This window comes from Saimiri boliviensis, chromosome 9 (genome assembly GCF_048565385.1).
Source record: "Saimiri boliviensis isolate mSaiBol1 chromosome 9, mSaiBol1.pri, whole genome shotgun sequence".
Lineage (NCBI taxonomy): Eukaryota > Metazoa > Chordata > Mammalia > Primates > Cebidae > Saimiri > Saimiri boliviensis.
The window spans coordinates 103,549,767-103,566,317 of record NC_133457.1 but is presented as its reverse complement, the minus strand read 5'-3'; the positions used below and the strand labels follow the sequence as shown (position 1 = coordinate 103,566,317).

Sequence of the window (16,551 nt, the reverse complement as noted above, 5' to 3'; positions counted from 1 at the left end):
TATGAATATGACCAGATCCCAGAAACCTTCCTCATGTCTTTTCCCAGCCAATATCCACTGCAAAGGGAACAGATAGTCTGATTAATCTCCATGGATTAGTTTTGCCTCTTTCTGAGTTATACATAAACAGAACTGCACGCTCTTTTGGGGTGGTTTCTGTTTTTAAACTGTCTGGAGAGCTATCTACGTGGTGGTATGTAGCAATAGTTCCCTCTTTCTCATTTCAATATCTGGAAAATAACTGAATTCATTCTACTGAGGAAGGATGTTCCTGTTTGGGGCTATCACTATCAAAATTGTCTCTGTGAATTTTTTTGTGCATGTGCCCTTGATGCAGAGCAGGTGAGCCCCAAAATGGGGATTATACCTACTTTTAGTTACGTGTAGACTAAGGGCAATTTATGCAGAAATTTCTAGGAAACGTGTGGTAACTTTCAGGTTGTGGTAATTCCTGGATGTTGCCATGGCAATGGTAAACTGACATGGCACTCTGGTGGGTATGTCTTATGGAAAGTGACTTCTGCCCCATCCCTGTTTTAGCTAGTCCTTAATTGGGTCCGTGTCTGAGCCCTGCCTCTGGTATCAAGTCCTACCTCCTACTCCACCATCACTTCCTGTGGGCGAATACCCAAGTCTAATAGGATCTGAGTATAGAACAACTAGTTCTTGAGGCCAGGGTCACATGCTCCAATATTACTCCAATGTAATCTCTTACTCATACGGAAATTAGATGATCCAGCTAAAATGTATATTCTCAGGTGTTTTCAAAATTGAAAATCCTTCACTAATGCTCCATTGCCCTTGGCATAAAATCTGAACCTTTCATGCCCTGTATCCTGGTCTTTTTTCTCTCCCCTGAGCATTCTTCACACTGGCCACACTAAACATTTCTCGATTTGTTTCCAGTCTTCAGTCTTCTCTCTCTCCTAGCTTTGCCTGTGTGATCCCATCAGCCTGGAAATGTGCCTGCCCTTCACTGGCCAACACTTAGCACTCCTTAAGAATGCAGCATAGGCCAAGCACAGTGGCTCACGCCTGTAATCCTAGCGCTTTGGGAGGCCAAAGTGGGCGGATCATGAGGTCAGCAGTTCGAGACCAGCCTGGCCAACATGGTGAAACCCCGTTTCTAGTAAAAACACAAAACTTAGCCAAGTGCAGTGGTGGGCACCTGTAATCCCAGCTACTCAGGAGGCTGTGGCAGGAGAATTGCTTGAACCCAGGAGGTGGAGGTTGTGGTGAGCTAAGATCACGCCATTGCATTCCAGCCTGAGCAGCAAGAGTAAAACTCTGTCTCAGAAAGAAAAAAAAAAAAAAAAAAAAGAATGTAGCATAATAGTCTATCCCCTCAGGAAGCTGCCCCTCAATTTCTTGTCAGTTTGTTTTCTTTCCAGTAGCTTCCTTTTTCTATTCTGCTGCTGCTGGTGATTTAGCTTTGGGAAGTTCCTTCTGTGCCCCAACCGGTTCAGATTGGTTTTCTTCTATTCTGCTTTGAGCCCTTTGCCTGTATCTCACGTCCATCATGCAGCTTCATTGAAGTTTGTTGTTCCCTTACATGCAAGTAATTATTGCATAACTCATTCATGCAGGCATTCATTCAACAAGCTTTTATTGGGTATATGAGATTCTCTATTGGCAGCAAAGCAGCGGTAGAGGGAGCAGGACCTCAAAGATATGTAAGGTGTAAATCTCCTTGGACTCTTCAATCTAAAGAAGAGTATGGGATAAGCAAGGCTGGTAGTAGGCAGTGGATGAGGCCTGGAATGAGGTAATGTGGCTTTGAGTTCTGCACTACTATGGAGTGCTGTGTGACTCCATATAAAGTCCTTACCACTTCTGAGCTTCAGTGTCTTCAGTTGTAAAATGGCTGTAATTTCTGACTTACAACTCTAGGGGGAGAAGAAAATAAAAACGAATATGTGAAATATCCAGTACAATACCGAAAATTTGTGAAGCCTGGATTAAAAGTCCTTAATTTGTCCTCATTATAACAGAAAACAAACTAGTGAGGGCCTTGGGGAAAGTTCCAGGGAAGAAATAGGAGCTCACAGAAGCAAACTTTTCTTTTGAAGAGATTAGAAAAGATATCAACACCAACAATTAAAACAAAATTTTCTAATAATGGGTGAATGACTTGTTTGAAGTCACTGTGTAAAGAAGTAGGGAAAGCGATGACTCTCAAGGAAAGAGTGAGACAGTAGAGAAAGTCAATTCCTGCCTGACTCTTCAAGTCCTTATAGATGGAGTCTGGCTGGTTAGTCAATTCCCTACTCCTAATGCAGCTTCTCATCTGGAAAAAAAAAGGGGGAGGGGGGCAGATTTTGTGGATCAGTTCCCACACCATACCCTATTCAGGGCAAGTATTCTTGGAGTCAGTGGAAGAGTCATTTGAGGGGAACCTCGGTTTCCATTCCAAGTACCATTCCTTGAAAGATTGGAAAATATGATTCATTCAATGCAAAATCAGGCCCAGAACATAATGATAAGGTTTGTTGATGGTTGAAGATGATTCAGAGGCCTTTTTGTCTTTTGAAACCTGACTGTCCCAGGCAGGTCTCCTGGCCCATAGTCTGCACTGCATGAAAACTCACACCCATGGCCTGGCTGCAGGCCAGGAGAAGCCTTTGGGTGATTCAGAGGCTCTAGGAAAACCAAGAAAAGGGTGACATTAATATAGGTCATCCCTGCCACAATGTAATATGTTCCTTTATATATTATATTCATCAAGGGGCTGAGGGAAGTTTAAGAGGCTTCCCAGGAGCCCAGAAACCAGATGTGGAGTTCTACCACTTACCAAGTATGTCCATTTCAACTACATATGCAGGAATCTCAGGAATGCCCTCTGGATAGGTATATAGTAACTATGGACTCACTGTGAGATTATTTGGCCAGGTCTTTATTTATTACCTGACTCTCATATTCCCTACTTGTGACAGGCAGAGAGCCATAATAATGCTTTGAATCTCTGGTATCAATGTTAACTCATACCCTGTGTCCGAGTATCTTTCAAATGTCTGTGTGTTCCCCTGCATAGATTACAGAGCACAGTAATCTATGTAAGTGCCCATAGATCCCTTTGAGAAAGCACTGGAGGCATCTTCACTGTTGATACTTGCTATAAGGTTGCAGAGAACTTCCACTTGAGGACCTGGCTTCCATCAATGGGTTTAGCATCTAAAACTGGTTCATTTCCAAAAACTAGGTAAGTGAGCATAACTTTTAATTGGAATTGCTGCCCTCAGTCCCTTGATCATCTATTCTTGACATCTTTTGATTTATATTTTGGGTATTAGAATTGTTAGCTGCCCATTAATCTTGCCCCTAGGGTCATCTTATTCTATAAGCTGTCCCCTAACTCTCTGCAAACCAGGCTTTTCCAGCTGCCACTCTAACTTTGCTACTCTTTGTGAAAACTGCACCCACCTCTGTTTCTTCTCAACAACAATGGAGCTCCTGTCACCAGCATACACATTATTGATTTGGTAACTGGAGTGTCCTTTGGATCCTCCCATGGAGCAGGATTAGCTGATGAGTTTCCCAGCCTTATTTAGTATACTCCCTCTAGCATGACCTTTGCTTTCTTGTTCAAATACTTGTCATGGCAGCTCTAGTATCTCTGGTTTACTCCGAATGGCCATGAGTTTTTCCATGTTCCCAAGAAGCATCCAAGCAGTGTATTAGGACCCTCTTCTAGGGTCCTTGGCAAGATGTTAAATCTTGTATCATGGGCATATGCTTCTATTTCAAAAAAAATCTCCTGACATGAAGGATCGGTTAGAGTGCTGGGAAAAACTATAGGGAAAGGACACAAACCTTCTGAAAGGTCAGAAGGTTCTGCAGAGTTCTAGGGAAGAATAGCTGAAGGCAGCTGTTCTATAACCAGGAGGCAGAGGGCAAGGAGTAGGTACAAGGGACTGGGAGGGATGGGGGGGAATTTATCTTAAACAAGTTTGTTTACTTATGTTGAGGAACTGACCTTTGATCATCCACACATCTGACATTCCCTGAAAGGGGAACAACAAATGTTAATTATCTACAGGTTGTTTTTGCTCCAGGGTTTCAGCATTGTGCCTGCACTGAATAAAAGCAAGCAGCTCCAGCTTCTCAGGGCTGCTCTCTGGCCACTAGAGCCAAGCAGTCACCTAGCTGCTTTTACACTGCAGAGCTGTGCCCGAGTACTCATTTCATCTGTTGGCCAGGGTCTGTGGGACAGACCCAGCATCCCATATTCAACTTTATGCTTTCCCCACTTGAGGCAGCACCCTTAGGATCTAGTCCCATGCATGTCCTTTAAGATCCTGCTGATAAGCATTGGTTTGGTCCTGTAACCCCTTTGACATTTCCTCCCTTAGCAGGATCAGAATTTCCCTGTCCAGTTATGCTGTAATTTGAACACATTCATTCACGTGATGGCAAGAAAAAGTGGTGGGGTTAGATTTTGCAGGTGGTGTATGTTATCTTGCTAGACAAAAAGGCCTCTGAATCATCTTCAAGCATAGGGAAGCACTAGATTTTAAGGAGGAGGAGTGGGTCACTTCTGTGAGGCCAGTGGGTTCTAGCAGGTCTGGAGTTTTTAGGTTTTCAAGTGCATCAACTCAGTTGTTCTTATGTCAAGTCTCAAGATCCCAATTATATTGTTAAAAATGAACATCAACACCAAAAATTAAAACAAACAAACTAGGGCCCTGAATAAGTATGCTAGGGTTGAGAATTTAGCCTTCTTTGAAGATCCACAATTCTTATAATTATGATCTGGGCCTGATGTTCAGCCTTTTCTGCTCATAAGCTGCAGGAGATGAGAGGGTTTGTGCATGTGTTTGTTTTGTTTTGTTGTTTAAATGTGTACCAAGGAGGCCCTCTGACTTTCACACTTCATGTTATATTGGTGACTAGTCAGCCTCAGGCTTTTAAAGTCTCTTTTTAATGCATTGATTGCCCCAGCAATAGTCATCCTGTTCCATAGTTTTTATTAATTATTACATCCCTTGAATGTCTTACAAATCTGGAGGTACTGCATTCACCAGTGTATTATCTTCTACAAGTATCCCATCATAGTTCATCACTGGCATATTTTAACCCTCACTCCACTATTTCTTTAGGGATAGTTAGTACTTCCCCTACCATCACTGATATTGATGGCCTGGGAATAGACTTTGAGCCGAGGATTTACATGAAGAATAGGAAGTACCCTTAGGAATCACATTGTTTGGAGAATGTAAGAAGCAGAATTGGACAGAAGGAAAAGGTGGATCAGATTATGGTACAGTTACAATAAAGGCCTCAGTTGACTTTTCAGAGACCTCTGGAGTTGGGATGGACTTTTAGAACTGTTTCCTATTTAGGCAAGATCTTCGTACCTCCACATTGACCAGCTATTGGACATAAGATGCCCCTTCCTAGAGCAAGGCAACTATCTTTGGCCAAGGGAAACTCCCCAAGAAGGAATTGTCTGTGAGGCAACAGCAGGCAACCCATAGCAGCTAGGACTCTGAATGCTCCATCTGTGAAGAAGCAAGCTAGGCAGCATATGACAGTATCCACTACAATGTGTACATGAATGCAAATGGTAGGAGACATTCAACAAACACAATAATTACATTATAAATGTCTTATTAAATTATTAAATGTTACATAATCTCTCAAAATATGTGTCTTTGGTGGTTGGGGATTCACTATTATGGATTAAGGATGAATTACAAATTGAACTTAAGCAGAAGAAAATTGAGAGGACACAGAATGTTTGTTATATGACATGTTTTTGAATTCGTTCATTCAACAATTTTTAGAGACTACAATAATCCAGATACTATAGATAAAACAGAAAGCAAGACAAGAAAGTTGCTTACCATCAAGAGAAAACAGGAAATGAACAAACCACACACATCAGTAAGATAACTGCAAATAACAACAAACGCTTTGAAGCTCATGAAGCAGAGCAATTGAATAGGTGATAAGAAGGACAGGCTGCCTTCCATAGAGTACCCAGAGACGGCCTCCTAGGAGAACAATATTTTTAGGCTGCTAAGTGATAAGAAGGTGACAACCATGTAAGAATGTTAGGTAAGAGCATTCCGGGCAGAGGGAATTGAAGCTGCAGAGTCCTGAGGCAAAAACGAGCTTTTACATGTTGGAAGAACGCAAAATCTGAGCCTCTTAAAGAGCTGTCTACAGATTTAAAGAAAAAAGGCAGATCACCTGAGGTCAAGAGTTTGAGACCAGCCTAACCAACATGGTGAAACCTCATCTCTACTAAAAATACAAAAATTAGCTGGGTGTGGTGGTGCGTGCCTGTAATTCCAGCTATTTGGGAGGCTGAGGCAGGAGAATCACTTGAACCCAGGAGACAGAGGTTGCAGTGAGCTGAGATCACACCACTGCACTCCAGCCTGGGTGACAGAACAAAATCCGTCTCAGGAAAAAAAAAAAGAAAAAGTTAAAAGGAACTGTGATCATCTGGAGGACAGAGCATGATTAGCTAAACCATCATTTATTCACAGAGTTTTCTGCATAACAAAAAGATCACGGACTGTGAAGATATTGGTCCTGACTACTGGGGGCATAATGTGGTGCTGGGAGGTTCAAAGGGTAAGTGATGTGTGAGAGTAGCCGAGGGGGAGCCAGGACTTGAAGAATGGGGAGGTGAGTACATGGCCTTGGGAATCGATGCACTCAGCAGAGAAATTAGCATAGGCAAAGGCACAGTATGGGCAGAAATTGTGGGAGGTGGCCATGAGCAGTTTCTTTAGGCTGGAATGTAGGGTAAGAAAACTGACTAGTGTGAAATTAGGCTCAAAGGCACTTAGGAACCATGAAATTCAGACTAAGTAGGGCTTGCTTTTTGCTATAGACATTGTGAAGCAACAAACAATTTTAAAGCATGGGATAATATAACTCCAGATCTTTAAGAAAATGAATCTATCTTCACAAGCTCTGTGCTGTGAAGAAGGAAAGACAGAAATGGAAAAAATAAAGACTGATAATAACCCATGTGAGATGAGGAAATAAATTCCATGTATGTGCTATTTATTGCTACATAACAAATTATTATAAACTTAGTAGCTTAGAATAACACAAATTTATTTTATGATTTTTGTGAATAGTTTGGCACATTTTCGTTGAGTCCTCCAGAGGCTTACAAGGCTGGAGGTCAAGGTGCCAGCATGCTCCATCCTCATCTGGAGATACAGCTCGACTTTCAAGCTCCCTCAGGTCATTGGAAGAATTCGCTTCCTTATGGTTGTAGGACTGAGGTGTCTTCCTGCCAGCATCCTGCTGGAGGCCATTTCAGCTCCTAGGGGACACTTGCAGGTTCTGGCCACATCTCTGTCTCCATAATTTGGTCACTTGCTTCTCCAAGGCCAACAAGGGGAGCATTTGCTGTAGCTTCCTATCTCTATGATTTTTTCTTGGAGCTCTAGACCCTTTTTAAAAAGGATTCACTTGAGTAGGTCAGGCCCAGCACACTCAAGAAGAGAGAACTATATAGGGTTTATATCCCAAAAGATGGGAATCATGGAAGCCATCTTAGAATTGTGCCTATCACATTCATAAATCCAGTGATGACTACTTAACTGTGAGGTCAAAGATGTCTACAGAAGTTTCACCTGATGAAGTATAAAAGGTAGTCACAAGGGCTCTTCTCTTCTGAAACATCCAAATTCTTCTTGTCCTAGGTTATGTCCCATCCCTTAGTAATCTTCTCCCCAGAGAGTACAATGGAAATATTTGAAAACTAATTTTCATTCTTGCCAAAGGCCTGATTCTTCCTATCACAATTTCTTTCAATCTCCCAGATTTATTAAAGTTCTTTCCTCTTTGTTGTAAGTTAATTTACTTCTCATTTGCAGAAGAAATACTAAGAGGGTTTGTCTGAGAAGGTTGCTCCCAGGAACATAGGGGACAAAAATTATGCAGGAAGGTGGCTCAGAAAGCAATGTGTTGTAGGATCACAGCCGCCTGTCCTGAGCCAGCCTAGAAGGCTGGTGCACCAATGGGCCTTGTCTTCACAAAAAAGGGAGCAGCGGTGGGGTTGTGAGCCTCTGCTCTCTAGGACAGTCTTTCTTTCAGCCCCCAACTCACTGCCTCCACGGTTTTCTGAATACATTAAAGAAAATGTATGGGTGTGAGAGCCTGGAATTCAACAGCTCATAACTACAATTAACCACCATTAATTAATGGCTGCAAGATAAATGAGCCATGAGATCCGTTTATTCCTGGGTTGTAAGTATTTAAATTCACAGTGGGATGCAAGCCCATTTTTCACCAATGTGAATTTAAAACAAGTTTGAGTCAGGGCTGCATGCTGCAGAAGGCAGACTACAATTTCCTCTCTGGGTAGTTCACAGTTTAGGTCTAGGAACTGGCAAGAGGCCTACAGAAGCAAAGAGTTCCCACGTACAACAGAATTAGGGAGTAGGGATTGGTATTTGAGCACATGTCTTCGTGTAGTCAGGGGAATTACTATGTAATGCGACTGACTGCACCAGGTATTGTACTAGGAAACATCCAGGGAGTATTTGATGTTAATCTTCATCACACCTCTATAGGGAAATTATTATCCCTATTTTATACTCAAGGAAATTGATGCTCAAAGAGGTTAAGAATTTCTGTAGAAACAAAGTTGGGCTTCCTCATTTCTAGACTTCTTACAGAATGCTCCCAAGGGGTGCCTTTGGGTGTCTTTACCTGTAGTTTTCACATATCCCCTATGGCCTATGTCCTCATCCACAAAAACTTGCCAAATAGTAACTAATTATTCTCCTATTCCTTAAATTTTCAAACCATCAACTGGACATTGATAAGATTCAGAAGATAAGAAAAACAGGCAAAGGAAAGATTTTAGTATTAATAAAAAACAAAATTAAATAGGGTTCCAAGATGTTCATTAACTAAAAAGAGAAAAATACTACTGTAGAAACCTAGTAGTCAGTCATCATCTTCACCAAGTGGTCCTAAGTCAACCACCAGTGATAGGATATGTTAATATCATGCACCTGCTGATACAAAAAAAGGCCAAAACTTCTGTGGTATGCATGCCAAAAATCGAATCAGGAGGGGAAAAATCAGATAAACCCAAGTTGAAGGGAGTTCTACAAAATAACCAGGTCATGAAGACAAGGAAAGACTAATAATTAAAGATTGGAGGAGACCAAAGACACAAGTAAATGCAACATGGGGTCCTAGTCTGGATCCTGGAATAGATAAAGAACATAAGCAGAAAAGCTGCCAAAACGCAAGTAAGGTCTGTAGTTTAGTTATTGTGCTGTAGGGACAGTGTCTTAGTCTGTCTTGTGTTGCTATAACAGAACACTTGAGGCTGGGTCATTTATAAAGAGAAGAGGTTTATTTGGCACATGATTCTGGTGGCTGAAAAGTCCAGGACTGAACAGCTGCCTCTGGGTGGGTGCCTCAGGCTGCTTCCACTCCAGGTGGAAAGCAGAAGGAGAGTAGACGTGTGTAGAGGCCACACGGTGAGAGAGGAAGCAAGAGAAAGAAACTGAGGAGGCCAGGCTCTTTTTACAACCTACACTCTCATTTCTGCAAGAGTGAGAGCTCATTCACCCAGGTTGTAGGCCATTAATCTATCCCTAAGGGATCTACCCCCATGACCCAAATACCTCTCTTTAGCTCCCGTTCTCTAATACTGCCAGATTAGGCATCAACTTTCGATTTTGATCAATTTTTAAGCTTTGCCAGGGACAAATCAAATCATAGAAGACAGTATTATAGTACTATACCAAAGTTAATTTTCTGGTTTTGATTTATTGTGCTATGGTTACTCAAGATATCAACAGAAGAGTAGCTGAGTGAAGGGTATACAGAAATTCTACATTTTTGCAACATTTTTCAAAATGTAAATGTTTTCAAAAGTGAAATGGCAACTTGAAACAATTTGAAGTAATAACCAACCTGAAATTTTTCTGAAAAAAAAAAAAACTCTATGCATAGATGTGAAGAAACCACTTTTTTAAAAAAAGTTTCCTTCCACTAAATTTGCTAAAAAATCAGAAGAAAATATGTTCTATTGATTCACAAAATAGTTTGAAATAAATGTAAATTCTGTCTGAGAACTGCTGCTCATGGGAGCAGCATAGAGTTAGTAAATAATGCATGTTCCTGTCCATTGTAACATGGCCCTTGTGTGGTGACATTCTGCTTGGAAGAAAGTCACTATAGAGTCAGAGAGAGAAGAGAGAAAATAATATATTAAACCCTCTGACATGGGGGAGAAGAGAGTGGAGAAAAGGATAATCTGATATCTCTGCTGTGAAAAATAGAATTTGCACACTTTACAATCTAATTAGGCAACTCTGTCAGATGGCATTTTAATTGTTCATTTTTGCACAGTATCTCACGGAACACAAACAGAAAAAAATGATCTAAATGTTGACATTTTTGAAGCTAAAAGCAAGGAAGCAGAGAAGTAAGGTCATTTTTTAAAAATCCTTCAGGGTTAGGGAAGCATGAGCAAATTAACAGACAATGAGGAAGAAGACAGGTGCAAGAGAAAGTGGAAGGTAAGCTACACACAAGATGAGCTATATTATAAAACCAGCCCCAGACTCATAAGAGTTCAGCCATTTGCACTGAAATTCTCACAGGACCAGAAGGACTGAGATCACAAGCCAGCAAAAAAAAAAAAAAAAAAAAAAAAATTAGCAGCTCCTTTCTAACCTAACCAGGTTTGGAAGTAATCGTTTTTCTGCTCTGTGCTGGAGGGTTGATGTGCAGAGGGGTCATTACAGCTGGAGGATCAGGGATGGCTGCAGTTTTCACCTCCTCATGCCTGGTCCCACAGGACAGGTGCTACCCTAGCTGCTAGCCCTAAACTCCCTTCACAGGCCTGCCAGCCCCTTTTCAGTTCTGCGGTGCCTTCCCATTGTGCATTATGTCCTGTGACTTCCTTTGTGTTGTATCTGAATGGTGCCTTGCACCTGGACAGCATAGGAGTGCTGTGATTATTATACTCCAGAAAGCTTCACAGACCTCCCAAATATAGACATTCAGGCTGTTTCCTCAGGAGTGGACCCTACTGGCTTCTTGATTTTCCCAAAGCTATGCTCAAATTGTCATATCCATTAAAAGGAAATCTATAACAAGTGCCACACCTCTGTTCTACAGGCGAGAGTTTGCTATGTGTGTTTAAATGCCTGGCTCAGCATGTTTTCTGTTGCCCTTTGATCTTCTTTCTAGTTCAATCCCAGTTAGCAGTAACATCTCTTGACGTAAACAAAAATCCAAAAGGGATGAATATCTGACAAAGCTGGTAAACATCTCTATTTGAAATCTGGTTGTCCTGTAAACTTGTACCTAGAAACCTTTTTAGATCATTTTGCCACTTTTGAAAATTGTGCTCAATATAATCATTTTAAAACAAAACAAAAAAATTATAAAAGCACCATGTTTAAGATGTTTATTTTTCTAGATGGAGTTTCGCGCTATTTGGAGTGCAATGGTGCAGTCTCAGCTTACTGCAACCTCTGCCTCCTGGGTTCAAGCAATTCTCCTGCCTCAGCCTCCCAAGTAGCTGATATTACAGGTGTGTGCCACCATGCCTGGCTAATTTTTGTATTTTTAGTACAGACAGGATTTTACCACGTTGGCCAGGCTGGTTTCACACTCCTAACCTCAAGTATTCCACCCACCTCAGCCTCCCAAAGTGCTGGGATTGCAGAAGATATTTATTTCTGTGTTAGTTTAATGTATATTATTAAAAACAATTGTAAATACCATAAATACCTAACAATAGATAAATGGTTAAGTAAAGAAAATTACAACCACTTGATGGAATAGTATGCAGACAATCAAAATGTCTGTTAGGAATACGACAAAGAAACTCAACATTTGTTTATAATATAAAGTGAATCAAGCATAATAAAAAATTATATAGACACTGAGTAACACTGGAAATTGATCGTGTCTACATATGGACAAGGTCGGCGGTAAATACGAAAAATGGAAACAGCTTTATTTGGGGGTTTGTTATTGTCATTATAATTCGGTTGCTCAGCAAATACAGAATTTGTAAAGGGAAAAAAATTCAAGATAAAAATGAGGCCATTTTCAGGGAGGACACACTTATTTTGATTACCTTTTCAGTGTTTTTATTCCCAAGGGAAAATATTACATTTGGGAGAATGGATCACATTTAGAATAGTGAATAAAAAGTCTAAAGAAGAACCCTAGGCTTTGCCCCTTCAAGACACTATTCCAAAATACTACAGCACGAGGTTTCCCTGGAGTACACTCTACACCAGTGCATTTAGTGAACAAGAGAAAAGAGGTAGAGTGGTGGGGAATGAAAGGATGTGTCTGAATCTCCAGGGAGCTTTTTTTTAAATACATTTATATGTTTTATAAGTTCTGGGATACAAGTGCAGAACATAAAGGTTTGTTACATAAGTATACACGTGCCACGATGGTTTGCTGTACCATCAACCCATCATCTACATTAGTTATTTCTTTAATGCTATGCCTCCCCTTGCCCCCAACACTGACAGACTACAATGTGTGATGTTCCTCTTCCTGGGTTCATATGTTCTCATTCTTCAACTCCTACTTATGAGTGAGAACATGCAGTGTTTGGTTTTCTGTTCCCGTATTAGTTTGCTGATAATGAAGGTTTCCAGCTTCATCCATGTCCCTGCAAAGGACATGAACTCATCCTTTTTTATGGCTGCATAGAGATAATTTTTGCAATCTACCCATCTGATAAAGGGCTAATATCCAGAATTTATAAGGAACTTAAACAAATTTGCAAGAAATAAAAAAAAACTCATCAAAAAAAAAAATCAAAAAGTAACCAGGGAGCTTTTTAATAAAGAAAGAGGTCCTTCCTTCCAGCCACTGGAGATTCTGGAGCCCAGGCCCTGAACATGAGAACAGCTCTCCAATAATCCAGTCCCCTTCTGATCCTCTACCACTAGCTGCAGGTTTGTAATCTTCTATCATTGCATTCACTCTATACAAAGGCTGGTCACAGAGGGCACGTCTGAAATACAAAGCAACACCCAGTTCTGCATCTGGGAGCATTATCATTTGCCCAAGAGAAGGAAGGATCCAGTGTTCTCTTGGCATTTACTTATTCTTATACATATGACTTACAGGAGTATGTGGAGCAAACTTTGAGAGAATAATGGATGCCACCTTTCCTTTGCACAAAGGACTTAAGCCTGAGTGGGTGAGAAGAAGTCCAAGCATTTACAGTTAGAGAAATTAGAATCTAACTCTTCTCAGCATATGGCCTTGAGATTTAGGAAGCACAGATAAGTCATTTATTTTTTAAAGAGAAAATAACATCAGATATTTTGTCTCTTAACTAGTTACCCAGTTTTAATGTTCCTGTCACATTGCATTCTTCCACACCTTTGTATAAGCTGCTCCCTGTTTGTAGACGATTTCATCCCACTTTGCCCAGGAAGCTCCTGTTTTTCCTTGGAAAAGTGAGTATTATGATTGTCATCCTACTTATGACCAAATTGAAGTTAAATGGCTTGGTTAAGTTTATACAGTGAGAGAACTGCAGAGTTCAGATTCACACACAGGTCTGCTTGATTAAAACCTTGACTCCATTGTATCATACCATGTTTCACTCGAGCAATAGGCATACACATCTGAGTTCTTCCCTGCTGGGCTGTGAGTCTACATTATGAAGCTGATGTCTGTTGAATGAACGAATATTAAAGCTACTTAGCTGCATTCACATATATTCATAGGCACACTCATAACAGCCTAATTCGAAACCACCTCTATTATTCTCATGATAAAACGAGGTTCATGCTCTGGCAGAAAGAACATTTTTAAGCCTGCCCATCGTGATCATGGGTTCTAACACACATACAAGCCAGGAATCCGGCTGACTTTCTTTCTCCTCTCAGCAAAATGATGAGACCATAGCTTCAAAATGTTCAAATACTCTGGGAGGAAAAGTATACGAGTTGCAAATATTCATTTATCTCATAAAATATGTATTTCCAAGTGCAGAAAGACAGCTGGACACAACCTTTTCTAATGCAAGAACAGACCTGCTGGCAGGAGGAAAAGCGTTCATGAAAGTTATGCGGATCCCAGCGGAGAAAAAGCAAGGAGCCCTTTGCAGCAATCCTGATCCAGATGCTTACCTAGACACCCCACTGTTAACCGAGCCAGTCCACAGGCATAGCAGACAAGTGGGTAGAGGAAAGGTCCAGTCACCACCAGTAGTGTTCTGGTAAACATTTGACACTCAGGTCTCCTGGGGAGGAGTGGGAAAGGTGTGGCCAGATTTAAAGCATTTGTCAATGTTCATGGTGTAAATATTTCCAACACAGCCACTTTCAAGCTATGAATGTAACATTTACTAGTTTGCATAATTCCTGAAAAGTTAACAATAGGCTCTTGTGAGTTGATACAAGCCAGTTCCTGCACCACACTGAGTATTGCTGCTCCTTTCACGGCAACGTTTTTAGATTAGGACTATTGGGGAATAAAGAATTCATCAAAATGGTATTCAAGAAACTCTCTTTAAATTTTATAAGCCAGGTCAGCATTACAGAACCTTTCTAAACACACAAGTTTCATTGACTCAACAGTCACACAGCTCAAAAGCAAAAAAACAAAGAACCTTATTAAAAAATGAGCAAAGGATCTGAACAGGCACTTTCTAAAAAGAACACACATGAAAATGGCCAATAGATGTATGAAAAGGTACTCAGCATCACTAATCATCAGAGAAATGCAAGTCAAAACAACAATGAGAAGCCACCTGCTAGGATGACTTCTTATCAAGAAGATGAGAGAAAACAAGTGTTAGCAAGGATGTAGAGAAAAGAGGATCTTCTCACACTGCTGGTGGGAATGTAAATTAGTACAGTCATTATGGAAAACACTATGGAGGTTACTCAAAAAGTTAAAACTCGAACTGCCATATGATCAGCAATCCCTCTGATGGGCACAGACCCAAAGAAAATAAAATCAGCACCCTGTAGCTATCTTTGGTCCTATGTTCACTGCAGCATTACTCACAATAGCTAAGATGTGGAAACAAACTAATAAACAACCTGTATTTGGATCAGTAAAGAAAATGTGTATGTATGTGTGTGTAATTTTGATATATATAATAGAATATTATTTGGCTTATAAAAAGGGAAGTACTGCCAATTGCAAAAACACATCAATGAGCCTGGAGTAAAACAGGCTAAGTGAAATAAGCCAGGCACAGAACGACTGCATGATCTCACTTATGTGGAATCTAAAAAAAGTTGAATACATAGAAATAGAGAATACATAGAAACAGAGACTAGAATGATGGTTACCAGGGGCACAGAGGAGGAGAAAAAGGGGAGATATGAGTCAAAGAGTCCAAGTTTGCAATGATGTAGAATGATTAAGTCTACAGATGTAACATATAGCATGCAGATTTTTTTTTTTTTTTAGATGGAGTCTCGCTCTGTCGCCACTCTGAGTGCAATGGCGTCATCTCAGCTCACTGCAACCTCTGCCTCCCAAATTCAAGTGATTCTCCTGCCTCCTGAGTAGCTGGGATTACAGGCATGTGCCTCCAGGCCCAGCTAATTTTTGTATTTTTAGTAGAGATGGGGTTTCACCATGTTTACCAGGATGGTCTTGATCTCTTGACCTCATGATCCGCCCGCCTCAACCTCCTAAAGTGCTGGGATTTCAGGCGTGAGCCAACACATCCAGCCACAGATTTTATTTACCATGTTGTATTGTTTACTGAAAATTTGCCAAGAGAGTAGATTTTAGGTGCTCTTCCCACACACACCAGAACTTAACTATGTGGGGTGATTATAGGTGGATATGTTAGTCCACTTGACCGTAGTAATCATTTTACCATATGTATCAAAACATTACATTGTGTGACTTAAATATATAAAATGATAAATTAATATAATATTATTGGAGCAGTGAAACACATGCTACGTATCAATAAAATACAATGTAAATCTTACCTGGTAGGGGAGATACCGTGATCACGAAGGTGGTTTTCCCATGGCAAGACTTATCCATCGTGCTCTGGATGTGCTGACCCCTGCGATTTCCTCAAATGTGGGAAACTCGACTGCATAATTTGTGGTAGTGGGGGACTGCGTTTGCGCTTTCCCCTGGAATAAAATAAAATACAATGTTAAAAATATAAATATATATTTATCCGCATTTTTCTATCACTGTTTATAAGTAAAGGGGATTTTTGTGACTTTCTGAATCAGTATTAAACTGTCTAAACTCTCTCTTCTCCCGAATATGATGGTTCATAGTGAGGAGAAAAGAAAAAAAATACCCAAAAAAGAAAAAGGGAAGATGATACAACATTTACTAGTTTGTGATACTAGCTGGCAAATGGTAACTTGTGGGTGGCGCCACGTGCCCTCCACCTCTGAGCTCTCAGGCTCAGGAACATAGAAACCCTTCAAAGGGAAATGCATCCTGCAAGGATAGCCACAAAGACATGGCCTGCACTGAACCTAGATGCTTTAAGGCCTATGAATGCTTTTACATGGAACATGTATTTCAGATTTCCAAGTCCTCACCATTCTGTTATTATTCCTCGCTATG

The 16,551-nt window shown here is 40.6% G+C and overlaps 1 non-coding gene across 1 annotated transcript; it reads left to right on the top strand.

The window, feature by feature from the left end:
• The first annotated feature begins 15,939 nt into the window (after positions 1-15,939).
• On the top strand, positions 15,940-16,103 carry LOC120368019 (U1 spliceosomal RNA). Its single transcript, XR_005582248.1, has one exon. It is a non-coding gene; the product is annotated as a U1 spliceosomal RNA (small nuclear RNA).
• The last annotated feature ends 448 nt before the right edge of the window (positions 16,104-16,551 follow it).